Source organism: Lactuca sativa, chromosome 4, assembly GCF_002870075.4.
Source record: "Lactuca sativa cultivar Salinas chromosome 4, Lsat_Salinas_v11, whole genome shotgun sequence".
In the NCBI taxonomy this organism is placed as follows: domain Eukaryota; kingdom Viridiplantae; phylum Streptophyta; class Magnoliopsida; order Asterales; family Asteraceae; genus Lactuca; species Lactuca sativa.
Window position 1 is genome coordinate 15,498,107 of NC_056626.2, and position 7,863 is coordinate 15,505,969.

Here is a 7,863-nt window from a genome sequence, read left to right on the forward strand (position 1 = left end):
TGCTTGGGGTCTAGAGCAGCAGACCTCGTTTGAGACGCTTCGCCAAAGATTATGAGAAGTCCCAGTGTTAGCCCTTCCGGAAGGAATTAGGGATTTTATGGTGTATTGTGACGCGTCTATATCGGGGTTGGGTGCGGTGCTTATGCAAAGAGGGCACGTGATAGCATACGCATCGAGGCAGCTGAAGCCTCATGAGACGAGGTATCTATGACATCCCCAAAATCTCGGTCAGAAAAAACCGATTTTCATTTATGCTTTTAAAATAATTTCAGAGTAAATCCTTTTGATTTGAAAGAGTTGCGGAATTTGTTCCCAAAAACAAAACATGATAAAACAATGTTTACCAAAGCATTTCATAAAAGAAATGTATTTTCATTATATAATCAAAACTCGGGGTGTCATGTTCCGATACAGACCAATAAGCATAAACGATAACATTACAAGTCATTCAACAAATATATACATATACAGACTTGTAAACAAAACAACTTGATGGTTCGTCCATCTTATGCCATTGCGCCACTTCCTGTAATACAAATAAAACTGAGTGGGTCAGGCTTGGGAGCCTGGTGAGCATATAGGGTTTTCAACCCACAATAAATAATTATATTTAATATTCACCAACCAATAATAACCTAATTACGCATTCCCGTTATTCTCACTTTATGTCCCTAAGACAACTAACATAAGGGACCTAGTCTAAGAATATTTCATCGGGGCGACAACACATGCTTCGGGGGTTCCTCAGCAATATAAGTCAAATAAGGCAACCATGAGGGGGATGGAGTACAGCGAATGAACACTCGAGTTCATTAACACCTACAGGTGGCGAACCTGCTAATGTTTCCACAAGACTATCTAGAAAAGTCCGTGGTCGTCATCTAAACTCCGCTAGATGACTAAATCAAACAACAACGAGGCCTCTCATCTGTTTATTACACACCAACTATCTACCCATGTTCTACCCAACATATTAGTAGATAAAATATACATTTTTATACATAGTTTAAAAACCTGTATAGCATGCTTTAATCAATACATATTCCACATAACAGATGAGGCACACACACACATAACACGTATTTCATAGAGAATATAATCAGAGCTATAAGATAGAAGAAAGTGAATACACATTCACACATATAAACAACAATATACTTAATACACTGAAACCATACTTGTATTATTATCGTGTTTATGAAAGGTAGTATACACTCACTTGATCAGAAGATGATCGGACAGCACTACGGCTTACAGAAGTAGTAATCCTCAGCAGATCTGGAAGATCTTCACAAAAATCGAACTTCTCGCAGGCAGAGCTTCGGCTCGGGAATCGCACTTCTCGGGATCTCGGGAGCGTGAAACTTCCTTCTTAACTTGGATATGAGATCCGGGGTGTCGGGATGGCTTCGGGGGTTTACGCGCAGAGCTTCGGCACAAAATGGAGGAGAAATGAGCAAATAAGCCCGGAACCCTCGCATCCTATTTATAGGAGGCTGGAGCCTCGGAGTACGCGGGGCGTACTGGTCCGAAATCGTCATTGCGTTCGTCATCCGAAGAACTCGAGTGCGAAGGTCGTCATGCTTCGCTGTACGCGGGGCGTACAGCAGTACACTGGGCGTACTTCGGATATGCCCGGTGACTCCCCCTTCGGATAATACCGGGTTTTATAATTAAATTTAAATACAAATTATTTAATAAACTTTGGAAATTCATATCTTCTTCATACGAACTCCGTTTTCGACGTTCTTTATATCCACGCGAAGGTGAGACTACGCTCTACAACTTTCGTTTAGACTCCGTCGGCTAATTTTAACTTTATTTATATTATTTATTTTTTTAATAGGCCGGGACAGAAAACTTCGTTATAAATTCATAACTTCTTCGTTTGACGTCCGTTTTCGCCTAACTTTTCATCGCTTCGATACCAACAACGAGATCTTCGATTCTCATTTAGATCAATTCGACTAAAAACCGCTCGATCTCAAATCGAGTATTTCGGGCTGCATACCGCTAAGTCGAAACTTCAGAAAATCATAACTTCCTCATACGAAGTCAGATTTGGGCGTTCTTTATGTATTCGGAAACCTCGTTTCAACTACTACAACATTATCCAAAGATATCAAGTTTATTTTACACTTAAATTTTGACGCTTGTTTTTATTCTTAATTAATCAAACCACATAATTAAGAAATTAAGCACAAAACACATAATACTCAAATAATACACTTCTATTATTTCAAAATGGGTTACAAAGGTTAACCTAGACTATTACATTGCTAAAAATGGCAAGCCCGGAAACACAGGCGTTACAATTCTCTCCACCTTAGAATGATTCCGTCCCCGGAATCACACATCAACAAACAAATGCGGATAGCGACTCAACATGTCACTCTCCGTCTCCCAGGTGAGATTTGGCCCATTCGTGTGTTTCCATCGGACAAGCACTAACCCAACCATTTTGCGTCGCAACTTCTTAGTCTTTCGGTCAACAATTGCCTCTGGTTCTTCAATCAACCTTTTGTTTTCATCAATTCTCAATTCAGAAATTGGAATTATATCAGGAACTTCTCCCGTGAACTTCCTCAAATAACACACATGAAAAGTGTTGTGAATTCCATTCAGTTCCTCTGGTAGTTCAAGCTTGTAAGCTTGGTTCCCAATCCTCTGAAGAACTTTAAACGGTCCAATAAACCTTGGACTCAACTTTCCCTTTTACCAAATCTTATAAGTCCCTTCCACGGCGAGACTTTAAGCAAAACCGAATCTCCAACTTCGAAAGTCATCGGTCTTCGCTTCTTGTCAGCATAGCTCTTTTGACGATCCTGAGCTGCTAACATTCTTTCCCTAATTATTTTCAACTTTTCAGCAGTTTGATGGACCATCTCCGGTCCCATAAACTGCTTTTCCCCAGCCTCAAGCCAACAAGACGACGTACGACACTTCTATCCATACAAAGCTTGATAAGGTGCCATCTTAATGCTTGAGTGAAAACTATTATTATAGGAAAATTCTACCAAAGGTAAATGTTCATCCCAGTTACCTAGGAATTCCAGGGTACATGCTCTCAGCATATCCTCAAGTGGTTGTATTGTTCTTTCACTCTGACCATCAGTCTGCAGATGGTAAGTTGTACTTAAACATAACTTGGTACCCAATTCCTCTTATAGACTTTTCCAAAACCTCGAGGTGAAACGGCTATCACGATCCGACACAATCGTTAACGAAACACCGTGAAGCCTCACAATTTCTTTCACGTAAGAATTCGCAAGCTTCTCCATAGACCATTTCTCCTTGACTGCTATGAAATGCGCACTCTTAGTGAATCGATCAACGACCACCCAAATCATGTCGTGACCACTTTTTGTTCTGGGCAGTTTAGTGACAAAATCCATCGCAATGTCTTCCCATTTACCCATAGGCACAGGTAAAGGTTCTAAACTCCCATATGGTTTCTGATGTTGTGTATTGACTCTCGCACAAGTCACACACTCGGCCACATACTTTGCAACATCAAGCTTCATCGTCGGCCACCAGTAGTAGGGTTTCAGGTCCCTATACATTTTAGTGCTACCGGGATGAATCGAGTACATGGTTTTGTGAGTTTCTTCCATCAGAAGATCTCTGACTCCTCCTGTCTTAGGTATCCAAATCCGATCTTGGAACACCTTCAGTCCATGATTGTTTACACCGAACACCAACGTTTTGCCCAAACGCTCCTCCTTTCGGTCATTCTTCTTAGAAGCTTCGCTTTGAGCTTTCTTTATACTTTCCAAAATAGTCGAGACAACTTCAATTCTCAACGCTCTTGGCCTTTTCCTTTCAAGATTGACTTTCCGACTGAGAGCATCAGCAACAACATTAGCTTTACCGGGATGGTAAAGTATCTCACAGTCGTAGTCCTTGAGTAACTCTAGCCAGCGTCGTTGCCTCATATTCAATTCTTTCTAATTAAAGAGATATTGGAGACTCTTATGGTCAGTGAAAAGTTTGCACTTTGTGCCATAGAGGTAATGCCTCCATATTTTTAGAGCGAAAACTACCGCTGCCAACTCCAAATCATGAGTCGGGTAATTCTTTTCATGCTCCTTCAGCTGTCGAGACGCATATGCTATCACCTTTTCTCTTGGGGTCAAAACACAACCCAATCCAACCCCAGACGCATCGCTATAAACAGCGAAGTCTTCAACTCCATCGGGTAAAGAAAGTATCGGTGCCTCGCATAGCTTCTTCTTTAGCTTCTCGAATGCTTTTTTATGCTTATCACTCGAAGCATAAGTAGCTCCTTTGTGGATCAAAGTTGTTAATGGAGTAGCAATCGAAGAAAATCCTTAGATAAACCTTCGGTAATATCTGGCTAATCCTAAAAAGCTTCGAATCTCCGTGGGACTTTTCGGTTGTTCCCACTTTATCACAACTTCGATCTTCGCTGGATCAACCATTATCCCTTCTTGGTTGACCACGTGACCCAAGAATTGGACTTCACGAATCCAAAAATCACACTTAGAGAACTTTGCATACAGCTTCTCCTTCTTCAAGACTTCTAACACTTCTCGCAAGTGTCTGCCATGCTCCTCTTGGCTTTTCGAGTAAATCAGAATGTCGTCTATGAACACTATCACAGATTTATCAAGGAACGGATTACAAACCCTATTCATCAAATCCATGAACGCTGTTGGAGCATTGGTTAGTCCAAACGACATAACCAAGAACACGTAGTGTCCATATCTAGTTCTGAATGCAGTCTTCTCGATATCTTGCTCTCTTACTTTTAGCTGATGATATCCTGACCTTAGATCGATCTTCGAGAAATAGCTCGAACCTTGCAATTGATCAAATAGGTCATCAATCCTCGGCAACAGATATCTATTCTTTATTGTTGCCTTGTTCAGCTCTCTGTAATCAATGCACATTCTCATACTTCCATCTTTCTTCTTCACGAGTAACACCAGATCTCCCCAGGACGATGAACTAGGTCTAATGAAACCTTTGTCCAATAACTCCTGAAGTTGCATCATCAGATCCTTCATCTCCGTCGGTGGTAATCGATAAGGTGCTTTTGCTATTGGCGTGGTTCCTGGTAACAAGTCAATTCTGAACTCCACTTGTCTATCAGGTGGTAATCCATGAAGATCTTCGGTAAATACTTCCGGATAATCACACACTACTGGAATACTCTGCATCACCTTCTTTTCCTTCTTAGCATCAATCACGAATGCTAAATATGATGTACATCCCTTGGTCAAACACTTTCTGGCTTTCATTAGGGAAATGATTCCAGAATTCACTCTGTGTTTGTCTCCATACACCATAAACGAATCTTTCCCATGCGGGTTTACGTTAACTATCTTCTTCTTGCATAAAATTTCGGCATCATTGGCGCTAAGCCAATCCATTCCCAAAACGATGTCGAAACCATTAAGTTCGATAGGCAATAATTCCTCATGAAACTTATTCCAATTAAGGTCGATTAAGATGTCTTTCATACGATGGCTAACAGGTACAAACTTGTCACTAGCTACTTCGACTAATAAAGCATTATCTAGTCTATCAACAGGCAAAGCTAGCTTTCTACCAAACTCATGCGAAATAAAGGAGTAGTTGGCTCCAGAATCAAAAAAAATTTGAGCAGGTAATTCGTTTACGAGAAAGGTACCTGAAGCGACATCAGCTTCATCTTTCGCGGCCTCAAGTGTCATCTGGAAGGCTCTCCCCTTCGGCTTTGGTGGAATGTTGGGCTTTGCTGCCTCCTTCTTCTTCGGACAGTCTTTCAAAATATGCCCCTCTTCATTACAACCAAAACACATCCTTTTGTTGTTCGGACACTCATTGGCAAAATGCCCAATTTTTCCGCACTTGTAGCAGGTTACATCCTCGCTACATTTCCCAAAGTGCTTTTTCTTGCACTTATCACACCACTTCGCTTCTCCTCCTTTTCCTCCACCAAACTTTTTTGAATCAGATTTCAAAAATTTGCTTTTCTTACTGGAACCAGATGTTCCCTCAAACTTTCTCTTCTCACCAACCTCAACCTTGTCGGTGGTTCTCCCCTTAATCATGTTCTCAACAGACTTGGCAGCCCAGATAGCTGCCTCTAGAGTATGTGCCTGACGTACTGGCACCTCGTACTCCCATGGGAGTCCCTTCGCATACCGGTTCACCTTTGTCAACTCGTCTGGGACGATACGCAAGGCAAACTCCATCTTATCGGTGAAGTTATTGGTGTATTCATCAACTGACGTGCTGCCTTTCGTCAATGTCAGAAACTTGTTCTCTAGTTCCAACAGATTTTGAGCCGAGCAGAACTTGCGCTTGAACTGCACCAAAAACTCTGCCCATGTCAATTGCAGTGGCTCATTAGGGCTTAAAGTCTTCCCTAGAGTGTTCCACCAACGAACGGCTCCACCTCGGAATTGACGCACTGCATAGATAGCCTGCAACTTGCCTCTGCAGCCACAAGTCATGAAGGCTAACTCCATTTCGGAGATCCAATCCATAACTCCAATCGGATCCTCCTTTCCATTGAAGGTCGATGGTTTGCAAGTTAGAAAGTCCTTGTACTTGCATCCCATTCCATCGTTCCTTCCATCATGGTTGTTTTGCCTAACTATCGGTGGGTTGGCTTGACCAACAGACCCACTGAAGTTTCCACCTTCCGAGTGCCCTTCATTTAATTCAGGCTCTTCCACGCGAATTGACAGTTATTCATGATTCTGTTGAAGCAACCGTCTAGTTTCATCCATCTGACGATCCAACATTGTTTGAATCATCATTTGCACACCAGCCATGGTTATTTGCTCAGGTGCTGCTGCTACGACAGGTATTTGTTCAATCACTGGTGGTTGATTCCTGTTTTCATCAGCATTTCCAACTCCACTTCTTGTTCTCACCATTTGATCTACACACCGAATAAGGTGAAATTAGATCCTCAATCACGATAGATATTCAAATCATCCTTATCACTCCGAAACGTTTACATGCTAGTTCTAATATTGTAGATGTACGCTTAGAATCCTACACACATAAGGTTTCTAGATCCGGTCGGCAATAGACCATAGATCCGAACAAATAATATCATATATGGCAACATATAACATTTAGCACATAAAGTATTTTACGCAACTTTCCTAAAATAAACTAGTGCTCGTGTCTAAAACATAATAGACACAAATCTCAAAATTTCACTTAGCATTCTAAGTTTAAGTCTAGAAATCCTACAAATTCCTAGTTCGCTTAAACTAATGCTCTGATACCAACTATGACATCCCCAAAATCTCGGCCAGAAAAGACCGATTTTCATTTATGTTTTAAAAATAATTTCAGAGTAAATCCTTTTGATTTGAAAGAGTTACGGAATTTGTTCCCAAAAACAAAACATGATAAAACAATGTTTACCAAAGCATTTCATAAAAGAAATGTATTTTCATTATATAATCAAAACTCGGGGTGTCATGTTCCGATACAGACCAATAAGCATAAACGATAACATTACAAGTCATTCAACAAATATATACATATACAGACTTGTAAACAAAACAACTTGATGGTTCGTCCATCTTATGCCCTTGCGCCACTTCCTGTAATACAAATAAAACTGAGTGGGTCAGGCTTGGGAGCCTGGTGAGCATATAAGGTTTTCAACCCACAATAAATAATTATATTTAATATTCACCAACCAATAATAACCTAATTACGCATTCCCGTTATTCTCACTTTATGTCCCTAAGACAACTAACATAAGGGACCTAGTCTAAGAATATTTCATCGGGGCGACAACACATGCTTCGGGGGTTCCTCAGCAATATAAGTCAAATAAGGCAACCATGAGGGGGATGGAGTACAATGAATGAACACCCGAGTTCA